Genomic DNA, 20,940 nt, shown 5'->3' on the forward strand with positions numbered 1-20,940 from the left:
GTCATAGGGCTTGAACTCAGGGCCTGGGCACTGTCCCTGAGCTTTGTTACTTAAGACTAGTGCTCAACTGCTTTGAGCCACAGCGCCATTTCTGGTTTTCTGGTGCTTAATCAGAGATGACTTTCACATACTTTCCTGCCCAGGCTGGCTTTGAACCATAATCCTCAGATCTCAGCCTCTCATCAGGGGCTTTTGATTGTTGTTGTTTTTTGCCTCTCAAAAAACAAAAACAAAAACAAAAACAAAAAAAATCAGTCTCCTGAGCGCTGGTGGCTCAGACCCGTAATCCTAGCTACTCAAATATTTCATATTAGATATGATATTTGAACTATATAGGAAAGATGAGTGAGGAAGAGTACTTGTGAATTGAAGTAAGAAAGGCAAAAATAAAGAATGTGGATGTTCTAGCAACATCCAGTAGCTAGGATAGTTAGGGTGTGAGGTTATGAAGTATCTGCTGATGAGACTCAATAAGAGACAAATTGGAGCCTGACTTAGGGGAGCATCAAGCTTTGTGCTAAAACCTACATTAGCTATGGGGTGTGGATTGTACTGTGAGGCTTTGGTCTGGAGCCCAGGAAGTGAGTAATACTGACAGTACTGCTACAGTTTGCTTAGACATGAGAACCACTAGAAGTCATTTTACGATGCCATTGGAAGACTTAAGGAGAACACTGGTAAGAAGCTAGAGCATTCCAGCAGCAGAAACAGAGTTGCATGAAGAGAGCATTAATGGGTTTCATCATTATGAACTTAATTGACAAAGCATGTCAGCCCATAAAATCAGTTTCCTTACATACAAACTCAATTGATGGCTACTGAATTATGTTTGGATTAAACAAATTCTTTGTCAGTTACAAGAGCTGTAAACAAATTAGGGCAGGGAACCAGAAAGGTGTCCAAAAAAGGGCAAGACTAAAAATTTGATGGGCCAGAGTTTACAAAGCCTTAGGTTAAGTATTAAAAGTATAAAATAGTTTTGTTTTCTTTTCCTTTACTTATTGTCTGTCAGGAGCTTGAACTCAGGACCTGGGCACTGTCTCTGATATTTTCTGCTCAAGGCTAGTGCTCTATCAATTTGAGACACAGCACCACTAACAGTTTTGTGATGATTACTTGCAGAGCAGAGTCTCCTGGACTTTCCTGCCTAGACTGGCTTCAAACTGAGATCCTCAGACCTCAGCCTACTAAATAGCTAGGATTACAGGTGTGAGCCACCGATACCGGACATTTTTGTTTTCTTAATGAAGAAAATTAGTCTTGGCATATGAAAACTTGGTGCTCATGTTAAGAATGAACTCATAAGGGCCACAATTTCTGCTTGTCATATCACTGATGGCTATAGACTACATTAGGAAGAACCGGTGGTAGCCAAAGTGTTAATCCTCCTACCAAATCACATGAGAACTTTAGGAAAGCTACCATGAAATATACTTTGTATGAATCAGTATTCAATTTGTTTTTAAAGGAAACAACTTTAAAAAGACTCCGTTCACAAATTTCCCTAGGAAAATGATTGGTAAGTGATAACTACACATATAGGCTTACATGTGTATGTGCATATACATACATCTATATTTATACATCTACGCATCTTTAAACCTGAAAATGCCCCCAACAGGTCTGTAGTGGAGCAATGGAGTTCTGAACCCAAGGCCCTGAGCCAATTGTGCTTAAATGATGCACTTGAGGCTTCCCTTTGAAAACCTGAGTGCCATTATTGGTCATTCTCTTGTTGAATGGACAGCATGCCCCGAGTCCTATTACAGACACCTTTTAACTTATACTTTAAAGATTAAAGGCAGAGGCTCCCTCAAACACATTAGATCAAGGATGCAGGGCAAACACAGCAAACAGAAGACTATAATAAGATTGTATTTATCTTGTTCTATGCTTGATTCTGACCAGCTAATATCAATGGCTAAAGATTTCTAGAGAACTGACTTCACTCCACCCACAACTTGCTCTAGGGGAGCCTCTACCTAGAGAAATAATAATCACACTGGCAAGAAGAGCTCACCTTCATTGATAGTTTACTATACACTGGACACAATGCTAGGCACCTATGTATGTTAACTTAGTGAATAAATTATAATACCCCTATGATGCCAGTTACCAGTATGAACACCAGCATCACAGATTACAGATGCAAAAATGAGGGCATAAAGTTGAACTAGCTTAAACAAGATCACAGAGCTAGTAAGTGGCAGAGCTGAAAGGTAACATTCACACTGTTCTGTAGCACCTATAATACTAAACATCACTTCTTCCTGCTTCTTAACTCCTTTGTTCCAAACAAATGATTCCTTGGGCAGCTTCCTTGTAGTTTTTGTTAAAAATTATTATAAGAGAATGAGGGAAGGGGTAACACTCTTCAAAAGGTCATTACCTGACTTATGTAACTCTAGCCCCTCTGTATACCACCTTGAAGATAAAATTTTAAAAAATATTATATTTATGTATGAGTTTACATTAATAAAAATATAAAGTCAGTCATATTTTCCTTATCGTAGTATGGACGTATCTTATCTCACTGGATTAGATTTTTTTATTTTTTATTGTGAAAATACTGTACAGAGGGGTTACAATTACATGGGCAGGATAATGAGTACATTTCTTATCAAGCATTGTAGCCTCCTGCTTTGTTTCCCCTTCCCATCCCTTCCCATCCTCCCCCTGCCCCCCTACCCAATCCTCCCCACCCCCCCCACCAAAGTTGTAAAGTTCGTTTTCGACATAACAACTTGTACTTCTCATTGTTGCAATGGGTCCACCTGTATGGATTAGATTAAAAAAAAAAACCAAGTTTATTTGAAAGTGAAAGGAAAAAGAACAAGTAGTGAGACTCTTCCAAGAGTTGGGCTCCAAAGAGGAGTCCCATAGACTCCTTTCTGAGGGTAGTTTATTTTATTTTATTTTATTGTAATGGATTAGATTTTTTGACAATGTAGATCATCATCCTACAAAGTGAACGATCATGTATTAAAATCCCATTTCTTATATTTCCAGAAGTGCTATTACAGGCATGATGCTTAGGGAGGAATAGCCAAGAGGAGAAACAAGCATATTCTCTCACCATATTTCTCCATAGTGCCAGCACTTTCAAACACATGGGTTGCCTCATCATTTATAGTATGGCCCTTACCCCATGCTAGACCATTTGAATTAGAATCTTTAGGTTGAAGCCATGAAAGAGGTCTTCTTTCTGGAGATCCACAGGTGAGTCTGCTGAGCAGACTAGGCTTGCATAGCATACATAAATGAATAATTATCTGTGGTGACCAGGAGAACTGAAAGTTATAAGCATGATGAAGATACACCTAATGCTTTATTTACATCCATGTAAATGAGTAATTATCTGTGATGACCATGAGAGCCGAAGGTTATAAATATGGTGAAGATAGAGCTAATGCTTCTGACCAGGTGCCTTGCACAGGCCTTTGCAAAGAAGGAGCCACTGACCTGGTCTAATGTGTCCTATTCACAAGGCAGAAGGGAGGGGGGATCTTAGATATTCTAGGCAGATTGAAGAACAAGTGCAAGAACCAAAAGTTAGAAAAAGGAAAATGCATTCTGAAAAGAAGTATGATACCCTATGGCTACACAGCAGGTGGGTATTGGAAGGGTAGAAGCCAGATCATTAATGGCCTTGGGTGCCATGCTGGGTGCCCTGCTTTAATCCTGCAAGTGAGGGACCTGGCTAGTATAGCCAGTGTATGAATCAATACCTTTCTTCCCTGAGGTCATCTAAAAGAAGACTCAATATTTTCTACATGAATTTTACTATAGAACAGAGAAAGAAAAAAATATATATATAAGTAAAACCAGACAAATCGATGATAAACCCAATATTTTTGCCATACAGTTAATGTGCAACTCATATTTGTCATTCCTAAGGAGCTCTCAAGGAGAAGCCCTTATCAAGCAAGGTTCCTCTTCCCACTTTTCCCATGCTTCTTTTATTTAGCTCATGTGAACCTGGAGAAGAAAGGTGTCAGATTTAAATTAGCCTGCCTTCTAATGATTATGCCAGGAGACTCACGTTGGTGGACTATGTAATACTTTTGAATTTTGTTTTATTTATCAGAGACAGAAAATAGTCAAAGTATTCTGTATGGGTTATAGGTGTATCAATGTTTACCATTTCCTCTAGTGTTATAATAAACACCTCCATGGGACATGTGGCCTCTGCAAAACCTTCATTCCTAGAGTTTAAGTATTAGCTTGTTTTGCACAATCAGTAGAAATAAGAAACTATATTAAAAGATAGTCCTTGACTAGTTATGCAACTTACTACAAGTCATTTCCTTTCTTTGATTCTAACACTTCTCAATTGCTTTCTGAGAGGATATTCTCATTTCTTACTAGCTCTAAGATTTGGTGACTTCTATGGATCCTAAAATTTTCCAGCCCTAATGCTGAATGATCAAAATTACTTCTGATTTTAATTCACCATGGTTCTTCTGACAGCCCATGAAAGCTCTTTTACACCTTGACACCCTCCCCCCCAGGGAAATCAACTTTAAATGTTTCCTTTGACAAAAAAAAAAATGTAGGCTTAGTACTTAAAAATGTTGTCAGGTTGCACGCAGTTTGATGGAGCTACTTAAGAAATCTGTCAACAACATCCTGGGTTAAATTGTTGAGCAAGCGAAGTGATCCTGTACTAATGTAGTTGAATATTTTCTGACAGCCTGCAATAGCTTCTTTAGCTTTTTATGTTCTGTCAACTACTGGAGATAGCTTCTTAAAGAAGAGTGCGCTAAAGAATGTCAAATGTGCTTCAGACACTTTCAATTCAAGGTCATTCTATGTAAAACTGCCCTGAGACTCTGTTGTAATAGCCAGGAAAGTATTTTGCTTTGTTCTTTTGTGTGTGTACAAGTACTGGGGTTGATCTTAGGACCTGCATGCTGTCCCTTAGCTTTGTCAGCCAAGGTTGGAGCTCTGCCACTTGAACCACATCTTCATTTCCACCTTTTTCATGGTTAATTGAAGAGTCTCACAGCCTTTCCTGCCTAGGCTGGCTTTGAATTGTGATCCTCAAATCTCAGCCTCCTGAGTAGCTAGGATTATAGATGTGAGCCACTAGTGCCTAGCTTCAGAAGAGTTTTGTTATAGCTTGTTCCAAAGAAAGACATTCTACTGCTTCTGAGATGAATGTTAACTTTTGTAGAAAGATGTCAATTTCACCAAAAGGGTTAAAATCCATGATTTTAAATATATAAAATTAAATAAAATCACTCAGTACCTCTTCCAGATATCAGTCTCTTACCTTGACTTAGCCAAAGTGACATAATTACTATTTTTAAAAAGTTCCCATGGTAGTTCTATGTTCATTTAAGTGCTCCAGTTCTCTGTTATTCAAAGAATAATTATGGACCAACAATATCAGCCTTACCTGGGACCTGATGAGAAATAAAGAATCTAAAGCCTCACTCCATATCTTCCCAATCAGAAGCTGTATTTTAGCAAGATTCCCAGGTAATTTGTAAAGCACATTAAAATCTGAGATGTGCTGGCTTAGAGTATAGAATTTGGAGCCAGACCGACTAGCTATGTGGCTAGGCAATGAAAATCAAACCTGACATTTGCTAAGGGCTTAGTGGTACCAGAACTGTGCCCAAGTCAGCCTAATTAAATAACGCCTTTGAGCTCCTGTCCTTTTTTCCATAGAACAAAAAAGCAAAGATAAAGCCACCTAATTCCTATGGTAAATAATACCAGCAAATGGCTCCTTCCTAAAACTGGGTATTACTCTTGATTCTTCCCTGACTTCTACCTTATCCAATTTTGACTGCTCTGCCTAAGAACTCTTCACCCATCTGCTTTTTTCTACCATACAGCTAACAGCCTTGTCTAAATCATCATTATAGTTTCCACCTACTTTCCCCATCTGTACAAACCAATATCAGAATCTCCAGATGAGCGATTCATCTCAACCCCAGCCATTCCTCGCGTACCATTTAAATGCATCCAGGTTAAAATGTAAGTGCAAAATACCATAAAAACAACCTAACATATAACCTAGCAGAAAAGCTCATTTCTAAGATTAGTCATTTCCAAACACAAGCAAAATAACCTGGATCTGAGTTTGGAAAACTATATTTGATACAGTTCACAAGGGTTCTAGGAAAAGAGAGCTCAAATTGGAAGAATGTACATGTGCGATTCCAGCCTTTCTATGGGAGAAGAGGCTCTAACCAATCATGCATTCTTTCTCTCCCTCCTTATCTCTCTCTCTCTCTCTCTCTCTCTCTCTCTCTCTCTCTCTGTCTCTCTCTCTTTCTCTCTCATACACACATTTCTTTCATCTCTTTTGCAAACCTATTTATCCTTTCAGATGTAAGAGTCTTTTAGGCTGTCAGTCATAGATGCAGCAAGTTAGCATTGAAAGCAAGCAGCACCTTCCTCAGGCTGCCCTTTACTCTCTAGGCTACCCTTTGAGTATCATTTAGCTTTCAATTAAAATTATCCTAAAGAAAAAATTTCTACTCATAAATCACCTTGTCTACCCATCAGTCTCTCTCCTTGGTGTGGTAACTCATTTACATACTTTCATTCATCTGTTCTTTGTCAGGTCATCCCACCAACTGTAGATTATTCTTAGTATACAGACTAAATCATGCTCTTGGGCTGAGTAAGAAAGTGCAGCCAATATTTAATAGCTTAAAGCCACCCTACTGGAAAAAAAAGCCACACATGATGCTCTTGGTCATCCGTTTAGGTTAAAAGGAACTTCACTGCTTCTGATCATTTGATTCAGATTTATCCCTGCTGGGACTCATACATGTGTTTTCAATGTACTGCCAGGTTGGTTGAGGACTGAGGAACTGTTGATGAAGTTGTGTCAGTTCTCTTCCACATTGTGTCTCATCCTCCAGCAGGTTAGCCTGGGCTTGGTCACAAGATGTTACAAGTATCAAAAGGGTAAATTCATCCAGGTGGCAGTGGCTTACACTTGTAATCCTATCTACTTAGGAGGCTGAGATCTGAGGATCACAGTTCAAAGCCAACCCTACCAGGAAAGTCCATGAGACTCTTAATGTCCAGTTAACCACCAGAAAACCAGAAGTGGTGCTGTAGCTCAAGAGGTAGAGCACTAGCCTTGAGCTGAAGAGCTCAGGGACAGTGCCCAGGCCCAGAGTTCAAGCCCCATGACCCATAAAAAGGATAAATTTTTATGTATCTAAGTACTGTTTTATTAAGTAGTAGTACAAACAGGTTACAATTCCATACATCTTGATCATTGCCACTCCTTCCATCATTCTCTCCTATGTTCCTCCTTCCATCTCTACCCTCAAGTTTCATAGTTCAATTACTACATACTGTACAATGAATATTATGACTGTATTTGTTTACACTTTATCCCTCTTTTTGTATGCAGACCCCATTGCCCTTATTAGCATATATTAGTTGTACCGGAGGGTCATTCTGATATTTGCCTCCCTGTATAAAATGTACCCTAGTCAAATATACCCCCTTTATCATTTTTTTCATCTTTTCTCCCCATTTCTTTAAAGTGATTTCATGCGTATGAAGTTGAGAATGCAAATATAGTGATAACAGCATAGAATCACCATTCTGAAAACCAAGCAGCTTAAAAATCGCCTGGCTGGGCACCAGTGGCTTATAATCCTAGCTACTCAGGAGACTGAGATCTGAGGATCATGGTTCCAAGACCACCTAGGCAGGAAAGTCTTTGAGCTCATCTCCAATAAACTATCAGAAAAAGGTGTTGTGACTCAAATGAGCACAGAGAGGCTCAAGGACAGTGCCAGGCCCTGACTTCAAGCCCCAGGACCAGCAAAAAAAAATCCTCTGATCACTGTCAATCTTCAGTATACCTAATAATTGTAATATTCTCGTCATTTTCTTAAAGTAAGATCATCCCGTGTGTGCAACATAAATTCAAGAAAAACATCCCTGAAGCCACAGGAGGCACTGCCATCTCTGTCTGCCTTACGTACTGTGAACAGGAAGTGTTGATAGCATAGCTCATGTCCATGATGTATCAACGGTATGGGAGCCATCAGCAAGAGGGCAATTCTCTCCATAGGCATATAAGGAATCATAGGTGCCAGCATCCAGAGGAGATGTCAATTTTTTCTGGCCACACATGAAATTTGATTCAGTGTGTTATGCTACTTTGATAGCAAAATAAGTTGAAGAGAGAGAATGAAAGAAAGAAAGAAAGAAAAGAAAGAAAGAAAGAAAGAAAGAAAGAAAGAAAGAAAGAAAGAAAGAAAGAAAGAAAGAAAGAAAGAAAGAAAGAAAAGAAAGAAAGGAAGGAAGGAAGGAAGGAAGGAAGGAAGGAAGGAAGGAAGGAAGGAAGAAAGAAGAAAGCGAGAGAAAGGAAGGAAGTGAAGGAAGGAGGGAGGAAGGAAGGAAAAGTAAAGAAATATTGTATGTGTATTCCCAAAATGGAATTGGTAAACAGTTCTGATACTAACAAAAGCTAAATTGAAAGCAGTGATATCAGAACTCCACAGCAGATTTCAAAAAGATGGAGAGAGGCCCTGTGAGGTTTCTTGTCAGAGTTGCAAATAGGAGACCAAATAATGAGAATCACCTATTAAGCTACGTATTTTTTTAACTAATTCATCTTCAGCCATTCACATGGGGAGAAGCAAAACAGGGGTGACTAATTTCTTATACCTGTTTCTCTTTCCTTTGTTCTTTCTCTCAGAACCTAAAGCTTTTCCTGCTCAAACCATAACACTAACATCTCAATTCATCTCATCCCATGGCTCTTCAGCCTGCAGGTGTTACCTGTTTATATTATAACTTTTACTTTTTTTTAACAGCTCAGCCTTCCTCTAAAAAGTCTTTCCAGCAGATTTGCACTGAAATTCTTCCCAGAGCTAGGGCAGAAAGAATGGGTAGAGAGAAAATTTCTGACCACCTGCCTTCAATGTGGACACCATTCTGTTAGCATCATCAATTTATTCAGTACTTCAGGTCCAAATAGCTTTGGAAGCACTTTGTAAACTTTGCTGACTTTATAAAGCATGTTGCAAAACAAAACCACGGGGCCCACTACTGAGATGGAACCTACCCAAGGTATGAAGGACTAGGCTGCCCAACCAGGCATAGTAGCTTTTCCCAGCCACAAGAACGACAAATAAGGAGAAATGCTCTGATCTAACCTGAAGGCACTGAAGATCTGAAATCTTAGAAGGAAATGACCGTAGTTGCTAGTGTAATAAGAGAGACTCCAGGCTTTCATAACCATAGTAGCTGAGAAATTAGATGTGTGGTGTACTTAGAAACTTAATTTATTTTCTTCAAGTAAGCTCAATGCTTGGACTATAACAGATCAGAAGGACTTTTAAAATTTATTCTACCTTAATCCAGGAGAATCTACATTGAAGCCTAGGTTTACATTATGCTGTTTTGTTAGTTTTTGTTGTTATTGCTGTTGTTTTTGTAGTGATAGAATTCAGAGTCTTGAATGTGCCAGGCAAGTGCTCTATAACTAAGCTACATCCCCAGCCCTTGTCTATGTTTAATTTCCCTGTCCTTATACCTTTCTCTATCTCTGTCTCTATCTCTATCTATCTCTCTCCTCTCCCCCCACCCCGTCTCTCAGCAAAATAAAAACACACACAAACATTAGGGCCCCATATGAGCCACAGAAACAAAGAATACCTCATCCCCACTCCCCTTTCTTCACCTCCAAGACAAAGGAAACACTAAAGAATACATCCTTTTTTCCCTGCTCTCATATTAGGAGATATCATGGGCCTCCATCACTAGTGTTTCTGTTAATTTTTTCCATATGTATATTTTCAAATGTATAGATTTTTAAGCCATGGACTGCTTGATACTGATGGGAGTTGTGAACCCTCTGCTATAGTTTGTGTGTCCTCCAAAAGTGCATGTGTTGGAACTTTGATTCTTCAGTGAAGCAGTGTTGGCAGGTAGGTTTTCAGGAGAAAAGTTTGGATGACAGAAGTGGTACTCTCATGAAAGGATCAATGCCTTCTGTGGTTTGGTGTGGTTTGGTGTGATTTGTCCCGTAAGAATTCGTGTGCTGGGGGCTGGGAAGGTGGCTCAGTGGTAGAGCGCTTGCCTTGCATGCATGAGGCCCTGGGTTCGATTCCTCAGCACCACATAAGCAAAAAGAAAAAAAGCCAGAAGTGGCGCTGTGGCTCAAGTGGTAGAGCGCTAGCCTTGAGCTGAAGAGCTGAGGGACAGCGCCCAAGCCCAGAGTTCAGGCCCCACGACTGGACCAAAAAAAAAAAAAAAGAATTCGTGTGCTGGAGGCATGCTATGTTGATATGAGTAAGAGAGGCGATATGAAATCTTTAAGAGGTGGAGCTTCATGGGAGGTGTTTAGATTATTGGGATTTCTCATATTAGGTGGGATAGGTATTTCCCCTGCAACTTTGATTACTTGTTTCCAGATCAAGTTGTTATGAGAGCAAATCTACCACCTGAATCTCTATCTGGCTTTCTATCTAGTCATGTTATCAGTACCTCTCATGAACTCTACTAATTATGATACACATATGATAATCTACTACCTCATGTTGCAACTTTAGGTACTTAACACCCCTGTATTAATAGCATTTGAGCCATCAACAAAAAAAATAAAGATAGATAGAGCCCTGTGATAAACTCATGGTACTCTGGAGGGCAATACTTGGTTTTCAGTTACCTTGGAAACTACTTTCTCGTTTCTACTCATGAGAAATTTAAGTGAAATGATGATCAGATAACAGTTGAGATCCTCATGTTAATTGTTCAAGTCAAACAGAAATTAAATAGTGTTTTGAAAACATCAGAACTCTTGCTCCCATGAGTCCCTATGAAAATTATTACATCTACTGAAATCATAATGGTGTACTGTTTCCAAACATAGTCTTTAAGGATAAGGAACAAGAGAAAAGGAATTATTCTAAATGTGTTACAGATAGTTTCCAATTTGGGATATGTTGTGCTCTCTGAGTTTATTTGTAAGGGTTTTGACATTTGGACACATTTTCTTTTTTCTTTATTTTTTAATTTAAACTTTGTTGTAAAGGTGATGTACAGAAGGGTTACAGTTACATAAGTCAGGTAACAGCAACATTTCTTGTTGAACATTGTTACCTACTTCCTCATTTTCTCCTACTTTTTCCTCTCCTGACCCCACTCCCCCCCCCCAAGCTATAAAGTTCATTTCCAAGTGAGTATCACTGCAGGAGGGAAAGGGGAAAGAACAGAAATGACTGAACACTTTTCTAAGAAAAATAATACCCCAAAGATATGTAATTTTCTTCAGATCAACCCCCTGAAGCATCAGTACAGTTTGACATTTATTTAAGTGCAAGAAATGCATCTTGAACCACAGCTTGTGCCAAGCACCAGGCTTAGCTAATGTTATACATTAACATTTTATCAGCTGGTATTGCCGCCCCCATCTCATATAACTTTAGCCTCTCTGAGTCCTCTGCAGCCCCCTCCCACAGAAAACACCCAAATCCCCTTCCTTGCCTGAAAATTCTCTACAGAGCCATCAAAGAGTCCTGCAGAAAGACACCTGAAACTACCAGGGTTTGTATACATTCAGAGTTATCTCCTATCCAGTGAGGGAAGGGATGGAAAATCCATTGGTAGGGGCAATGCTCATGTGTTTAACATATAATACTTGTGTAGTGTTTTTTATTACCTTTAAGTAGCTGTACAATGCAGGCACTATATACCAAAGCCATTTATGAATCCAGTGCATCCTGATCAGTGTCACCCTCTAGCATTCTCATCCTCCTTCAAGCCACCCCTTCCCTTACTTTTCTTAATTTTGTGGTATATACAATGAGTTCTTGATCGCATTCTCCCTGCCTTCTGCGTTTCATTCATCTTCCCCTCTCCCCCTGGCTCCACTCCCTCTTGCATGTACCCATTTCTTGGTGTTGGTTTGGTTGGGCTTTGGCCTATTCTTTCAAAAAGATTATACTATCTGGGCTCTCCATAGAATCTATTATACTTCAGTTAATTCATTTGTAACCACTTGCATGGTGTCCAACCTGTATGCTTATAGATTTATGGGTACATTTTATCTACCGCAAATGAAGGAAACCATGCAACATTTGTTTCTCTGGGTCTTGTTCACTTAATATAATTTTTTCCAACTCTTCCCATTTCCTTATAAATGGTACAATATCATTCTTTCTAATAGATGAGTACATTTCCATTGTGTCTTGATCCATTCTTCTATTAAGCAGAAGCAGAAACAAACTCAAATTGCTAACAAGCAGCAACATGTGCATTTCATGAACCACCTTCTTGTCTCTCTTTTCCTCCCTGCCTTACCTTTGTTAACCTGTCAAGTGTGATTCTCTACATCACTATCTGTGCCTAAGTTTTTGATTCAGTGTCTGCTTTGAGATGAACAAAAAAGCGTGTTTTCCAAAGGTGAATAAAGCACAGTTCATGTCCTCATAAAGCATCTGATTTGTTGAGGTGGACAGACACATGAATATGATGTTAAGTATAAAGATTAAAAAGTGGCATATAATTCAACAAAAGGACAGGGAAAAGAAGGCAGTGATCTCAAGGAAAGCTTTGAGGGGAAACAGCACAAAAATTGATTCTTATGGGATGGTTAGGAATTAGACAATTCAAGATGAGTCTCTTCCAGAAAGAGAATAAGCTTAACAACATACCCAACATGACTAATTGAAGTAAATAGCACACATACTTTAGCATCATCCTTTTACTGGAGCAAGTACATAAGAGTAAATGGTGTTAGATAAGGCCAGATGAGAGGTAGAGGGAGAAAAAAACTGGTCCCATAGGACTTGGAGTGCCTGACCAAGGCAAAGTCCTTGGAAATATCCACGTCACCTCTGTGTCATGTCTCCCATCAAACCGTTAGCAAATCATATTGGTTTTAATTCCAAACTGTCTTAATTCCAACCAAGTCTCACCTCTTGGGGTGACAAGTCTAATCTAGTATCATTTCCTTTATACTGTAAACAAACTGTCTACTTACTTTCCCTTCTTCCTTTATAATCCTTTAGGTTATTAACCAATTTGCATTAAATGTCTGCTCTATATTCCCCAAGGGATTCCATTCCATTTGAGTACAATCCAGAATTGTATGTGATTTGGTATCTATCTGCCCATCTAACCCCCCATTTATCTGGTCCAGCCACACTAACTTTCTATATAATTTGTCAATATTCCAATAGCAGCATATATCTAGTGGCTACCTATTAGGTACAAAATAGAATATCCTCCTCATCATTACAAAGTAGTTCTCAGATAATGCTGCACTAGATGGTCTATTTCTAAAGGCAAACCTTTCTTTTTCTGTATGAAATGTAATGTGTGTCACCGAACAGATCTCTAATCAATGTCTCATACATTGAAGCATTTACAAATAAATACATGATATTTAGTGAAAGGAGCATGATTTATAACCTGACATATCTGGATTTGAACTGTGGACCCAACTTTTACTTATTTTATGATACTGGAAAAGTGCTTAATCTCCATGATCCTTATTTTCCTTATGTGAGAAATGAAAGTAATAAAGTGCAGTAGGGACCAGATGAAGCATAGTACATAGAGCAGCAGGTGGAATGCTTTGCACATGGGTATTCAGTAATGTTAATCTTCTTATAATCCTCTTGAATGAATAGAAACTTGCCACGCTAGTATGTCATTTGAACACAAAACAGCAATCTTATCTGTTTAACCCAATGCTTCCAAGCTGAGAATGACTTTACCATGCCCAGAGGACATTTTGCTAACATTTGAAGACATTGAGTTGTCACAACTAGTGGTGGAAATGTTGCCACTGGCAAATAGTATACAGAGGCTAGAGATGCTGCTCAACTTGTTAGAGCACACAGGAAGTCTCTCTCTCTCTCTCTCTCTCTCTCTTTCTCTCTCTCTCTCTCTCTCTCTCTCTCTCTCTCTCTCTCTCTCTCTCTCTCTCTCTCTCTCTCTCTCTCTCTCTCTCTCTCTCTCTCTCTCTCTCTCTCTCTCTCTCTCTCTCTCTCTCTCTCTCTCTCTCTCACACACACACACACACACACACACACACACACACACACAAAACACATCATACATTCTGGGTGCCAAAAGTTCATACCTGTAATCCTAGCTACTGAGAAGGCTGACATCTGAGGATCACAGTTTGAAGCTAGCCAGGGCAAGAAAGCCCATAAAACTTGTATCTCAATTAACCACCACAAAACCAGAAGTGGAGCTGTGGCTCAAGCTGGTAGAATGCTAACCTTGAGTGAAAAAGCCAAGGGACAGTATCCAGGCCCTGAATTCAAGCCCCAGTACTGGCACCAAAACAAAATCATCTAGCACCAAGTTCAGTAAAGTCAAGATTAAGAAAACATGCTGTGTACTCACAAGACAACTTGGTGCACTGTCTTCCTCCTGCCGGGTTCTAGCCATACTCTTGGCTTCTCTCATCTATCAGCACCTTTAGAATCATGACATCTTAGCATTGAAAGGAAATATCCCAAGTAGGTTTTCCCTAGAAGCCAACTCTGAGATGTGGCTCAAATGTTAGTTGTTTGACAAGTGGAGCAAACATCAAAAGGAGGAAACAGAAATGGGAGTCCAAGAAAGGCAATGAAAATGAAATTCAACCACTGTGATTGGCAATTTGAGGCCAGAATGAGCTTAGGACGTGCCTTTCTGACTTCTCCCACCTGAGAACATGGGATTGGAGGTATTTATCCAGAAATTCATGGCAATCATTCCTGGAGGGCTACTCAACAAGTATTGATTCTCTGACACTTTCTGTCTTGCATTCAAGTAGGATTTTGAGGCCAGAAAGAGCCCTTAAGCAATAAAATGCAGGTTCTGGGAGCTGAAAGTCTAGTCATTGTGTCTTGAAGTAGGAAGAATGACAAGTTATGAGCAGAGGTGTGACAACATCTGTTTCTGAGCTTTGTCTCAATGAATTTCTTCATGGGTATAATCTCTGGAACTTACATGGATGGATGTAAATTGTGGGTGCATCATTGACTTGCTATGTGACCTTGAACAAGTTCCTATTCAAACCTCAGTACCCTACAGTACTACTGTAGCATAGAAACAAAATTATGACAACTGCCAACTGTGAGAATTAAATAAGAAAACACAAGTAAGTCAGCTAACATACCTTGCTCAAACAGCCTTAGCTATTGCAGAGGTGGAGGTTATAATGATAGTGAGCAATAGTGGAGAAGTTACTTCACGTCAGGCACTGTTTTAAGAATGCAGAAGGCAGGCTGGGAAGGTGGCTCAGTGGTAGAGTGCTTGCCTTGCATGCCTGAGGCCCTGGGTTCGATTCCTCAGCACCACATAAGCAAAAAGAAAAAAGCCGGAAGTGGCACTGTGGCTCCAGTGGTAGAGCGCTAGTCTTGAGCTGAAGAGCTGAGGGACAGCGCCCAGGCCCAAAGAATGCAGCATGCACTAACTCATTTAACCTTCCCAATGACTGAGACAGAAATCATCATCATCCTTGTTTTGCTGGTAAATACACGGTACTAAGATGTCAGCCAGATAAAGTTGTGTTGCCTGAGATAAGACCTGTAAGTTGGTAGGCATCCATTCTAACAAAGTAGGAAGGAGCATCCCACAAGTAGGAAGTATGCACAGTTTGTGTATGCTTAATAAGGGACCTTTTTAAACTCTTTCCCTCCTTGTGTAATGACACTGTCAGACACTGTAAAATATGACCAACTACTTCTTGACGATCCAACTGCCAGGCACAATCATTCACATGAATTGCAGGGTGACATTTCCCTAAGCCTTGTACTCTCCAAAGCAAGCAGTGGGTGGCAGCTCAACCCCAAGGAATGTGGTCTATTTTTTTTCCCAACCAGAGCCAGCAATTACATTGAAATCTGACCTTTGCAGCTTCGTTTTCAGGCTTTTGAAATGAAGATGTTGGGATTGAAAATTAGGCAACGTTGTCAGCAGGGAGACGCCTGGAAGCAGAAGAATATTTATGATAATAAAAAAACTGGAGCTCTCAAAGGACCTGCTAAATTACAGTTGGCACAAGGCATATTAGAGCTTGTCCAGATTTACTGTCAGCTCTCTGAATTCACAGCCTTAAAAGGCAATAAATTGTCAGAGGGATATACTGCTTAAGCAGACCAGGGGTAAAAATGAAAATGGAGAGCTTCGAAAATGAAAATGACCGAATTCGGAACTTTTCTCCTAAATTCTATCAAAATAGAAGCTTTCTGGAGATGAACTGTCATGTTTGAAAAGAATCAGAAATTCCTGTGGCCATATTATCACTCTGATAGCCTCTGCCACTTTTCTCCCAGATAGGTGGAGAGTGTGGGTTTCAAGTTCTTTGAGGAAGGAAAAGGATTGAGCAGAAGCCAGCAATTGAGTTGCGATCAGTTTGCTCATTTATCCTGTTCTATTTTTATCTTTCAGTACTATAAAATTTTGAATATGGAAAGCAGACATCTTTTTAAGGGAAGGCTGAACCTAATAAGTGTCCTCTAAGACTTTATGATATGAAGCTGAGATTTTACTCCCTTGAGACACACCCATCTGTAACATGAATATCCCTAATTTACAAGTAAATTTAACATTTATCAAGTTAAAACAGACTCTATCAGCCATGCAAACAATCTTCTAAGGAGATCACAAACACTTCTTCACACCATTGTTAAAAAGAAAATATTTCTCCTAAGATGACTGAAAAGAAAGAGTAAAATAAGCAATAATAATATAAATGAATGTAAAACAAGGTATAATCGATGATGAACACCTATATGTTTTATTTATTTGTCTTGTTGTTTTGAGACAGAGTCTCACTAGGCACTCAAGCTGGTTCATAAATCACTATGTGGCCCTGTCTAGCCTCAAACTTACAGTCTTCCTACCTCACAGCCTCCCAAGTGCTGGGATTATAGTTGTATACCACCATGCTGGACTCAAAATTCATATCCTAAATTAGGATATTAATAGGATGCCATTTTTTTACTTCCTGGACAACAAATATCTGTCCACAAAGGCACAACAGTCCGCTAATCTGACCTCTCTTGCTCTCCCTAAACACACACCATCTAGTTTTGTAGCAATGGTACAAAGAAAGATTCAAAACACCAACATAAATGAGAAACATGACTCACCTTAAAGCATAGGTCACTAAGAGTAACTGTGAACTATAAAGGTGAAAATAAAAGCCCTTTTTCAAGTCTTAGGAAATGAGATTCCACACCCTCCCATTATAAGCCAGACCAATTATTAACAAGCAGGGCCATGAAAAAAGACCTCTCGTATGTCTGAATTGAATCCTTAATCCTGTACTTTAAACTACGTTTCCCTCTGATTCAGTCTTCATTAGAAATAAGAAGTCCTAATTGTCCATTCCTCTCCTTTATCTTCTCTAAGCCCCTTACTTTCTCTGCAGTGCTTTTTTGTCTACAATCCAGGCATTGTGTGGCCTATATGTGAACCTTTTTCTCCAAAGCCCTTGAATTTCATGGAGTTTGGAGTTAAGAATTACACAGGTTATTTTTTTGTTTGCTTGGTTTTGGTCAGTCAAAGGGCTTAAACTCGGGGTCTAGGCGCTGTCCCTTAGCTCTTTCTGCTCAAGGCTAGAGCTCTACCACTTTAAGCCACAGCTCTACTTGTGGTTTTCTGGTGATTAATTGGAGATAAGGGTCTCAACAGACTTTTCTGCACATGTTGGCTTGGAACCAAGATTCGCAGATCTCAGCCTTTTGAGTCACTAGGATTACAGGTGTGAGCCACCAGCACTGGACTTACCCAAGTTATTTTAAGGGGATGTTGCTCGAGTATATACAGGGTCTTTTATAAAGTTCAAACTCCTTGATTGCAGATACAAACACATCCCTTTTTTTAAATTTAATTTTATTGTCAAGGTGATATACAGAGAGGTTACAGTTTCATTAGTAACATAAGAAATACATTTCTTATTCAACATTGTTACCCCCTTCCTCACTTTTCTCCCATTTACCCTTCCCCCTTTGACATCCTCCCAAAATGTAAAGTTCATTTCCAGCATAGTGTCTTATGAGTATCACTGTTGCATTGGTTCACTCTTTGTCCTTTGCCTCACCATTTTGTTATTCCCCTTCCATGCCCCAAACCAGAAAATATATATACAAGACAAAGGATACCAAAATCAAAACCAGTGACAACAGGGGATAAGCCAAAGGAAACAAAAAGAAAGAAAAAATAAATCATTCACAGTACATTAAAAACAACAAAAAACCCTCTTATTTCCATATCTTGGAGTACATTTCAATTACCATCATTTTACACGGTCATATATACATAGCCGTTGAGCTATTATGATCCTCTGGTAGTACTAATCTAGACATATACTATTTATTACAAGTGAGGGAAACCAGGTAGCCTATGTGTCTTTGGGTCTGGCTTAATTTTTTCCAAGTTTTTCCATTCCCTTACAAATGAGCCAATGTCATTCTTTCTGATGGAGGCATAGAATTCCATTGTGTATATATACCACATTTTCCTGATCCATTCATCTACTGAGGGGCATCTGGGTTGGTTCCATATGTTAGGTATGGTAAATAATGCTGCAAATAACATACTTGGGCTGGTAGCTTCAGTGTGGCCTTGCTTGTGTTTATTTGGATAAGTGCCCAGGAGTGTAATTGTTGGATCATATACTATTGGTGGGAATGTAAACTGGTTCAAGCTCTCTGGAAAGCAGTATGGAGGTCCCTCAAAGACTAAACATAGAGCTCCCCTATGATCCAGCAGTCCCATTCCTGGGCATTTACCCAAATGAGCATCCCTTTTTTGGGAAGGGGAAACAAAGGAGGAGGCTACAATGCTTGATAAGAAATGTACTCATTACCTTGCCCATGTAATTGTAACCCCTCTGTACAGTATTTTCATATAAGAATAAAAATTAAAATTAAAAAAATAAAAACAAAATTAAATGGTGGAAAAGTACAAAGCTTAAAAACTAAGACCATTGGTCGTTGGTGGCTCACATCTAGAATCCTAGCTACTCAAGAGGCTAAGATCTGAAGATTGTGGTTCAAAGCCAGCCTACGCAGGACAGTCTGTGAAACTCTTATCTCCAATGAATCACCAGAAAATCGGAAGTGGAGATGTGACTCAAAGTGATAGAGCACTAGCCTTGAGCAAAAAACAGCTCAGGGAGAGTGCCTAGGCTCTAAGTTCAATCTCCATGTCCAAAACAATTAAAACAAAACTAGAAGTTCATCTCAATCTATACCTTTTCTAGAAGTTAATTGCACATAAATTTTGGTGTTTCAGTAAGCCAGGCCCAGAGAAACATAGGATCCATGGTTTCCCTTATTTGCAATAACTACTATATGTCTCAGAGAAGTGGAAAAGATCAAAAGCTATGTACATATGACCAGATAAGATGATATTAAGCAAACTGAACCACAAGATAGGGACAAAGGTGGTTTTTTCTTTGTTGCTATTTTTATTGTATTTATAATGTACTATGTAATTTTTTTTCCTTTGGTATGTTCTTCCCCAATGGTACAACCCCAGTTTTCACCGTATTTGATTCCGGTGCCCTGCATCTTGTAAATACATCTTTCTAATTTGGGGAGGGGAAGGGAAATAACAAACAGATTAAATAAGGATACAAATTGACCCATTGTAACAATGAGATGTATAAGACACTATGTTGAAAATGAACTTGTGTGGGAGGGGTGCAGGAGGAGATGTGGAGGTGGGGAAGGAAGAGATGGATGGTAGGGGAAAAACAAAGGAGGAGGCAACAATGTTCCATAGGAAATGTACTTATTACCTTACTCATATAACTGTAACCCCTCTGTACAGTATTTTCACAATAAAAAAAACAAAAAATGGTGTTTCTTCTTGCTCATACATGCCTATAAACATGTATTTATTATATACAAATTATATCATGTATGCCTATTTATATGCTTCTTAGAAATTTTACTCTATTGATATCTAAAACCTATCTGTGCAGTACTAAATTTGTCATAACTACATACATTAGGAAATATGTTCAGTTCCTGAAGACTGAAGCTAGAAATAGCAATAAATAATATTTCTCTCTTGCCACTAAAAGTAAATAGTTGTTCTCCAACTGACATTTCTCTTCCCATTGCTCACACGATTAAATTTCATTCCCTGTACTTCTTTAAAGATGGGGACATTCACGTGACCAAGATTCACTGATGAGCATAAAGTCAAAGTAATGTGTTTTGTCTCAAGACTGGGTGAAGAAATCTTTCCACAAGAACTCTCCACTCTCCATTGTGTATATATACCACATTTTCTTGATCCATTCGTCTACTGAGGGGCATCTGGGTTGGTTCCATATCTTAGCTATGGTAAATAATGCTGCAATAAACATAGTTGTGCTGGTAGCTTTAGTGTGGTCTTGTTTGTAAACATTTGGGTAAATGCCCAAAAGTGGGATTGCTGGATCATAGGGGAGATCTATGTGAAGTCTTCTGAGGAACCTCCATACTGCTTTCCAAAGTGGTTGAACAAGTTTACATTCCCACCAACAATGAAGTAAGGTTCCTTTCTGTCCACATCCCCTCCAGCATCTGTTGTTGTTAGAGTTCTTGATTTTTGCTGTTCTAACTGGAGTGAGGTGATATCTCAATGTTGTTTTGATTTGCATTTCTTTTATGGCTAGGGATGTTGAACATTTCTTCATGTGTCTATTGGCCATCCTTGTTTCTTCTTCAGAGAAGCTTCTCTTTAAGTCTTTCGCCCACTTATTTATTGGGCAGTTGATTCTTTGAGGATTTGTTGTTGGGTGGTTTAATTTTTTGAGTTTGTGGTATATTTTAGCTATGAGACCCTTGTCCGTTGTATGGCTAGTAAAGATCTTCTCCCAATCGGTGGGCCACTCTCCATCTTAATGGAGTAGACTTTGAGAACTTTGAGGATAAAGGGATCCCAAGATGGAAAAGTAGATCCATGTGTTGACTCATGGACAGCATCTTCCAGGAG

This window comes from Dipodomys merriami, unplaced genomic scaffold (assembly GCF_024711535.1).
Source record: "Dipodomys merriami isolate MVZ:Mamm:240054 unplaced genomic scaffold, mDipMer1.0.p SCAF_3, whole genome shotgun sequence".
Classification (NCBI taxonomy): domain Eukaryota; kingdom Metazoa; phylum Chordata; class Mammalia; order Rodentia; family Heteromyidae; genus Dipodomys; species Dipodomys merriami.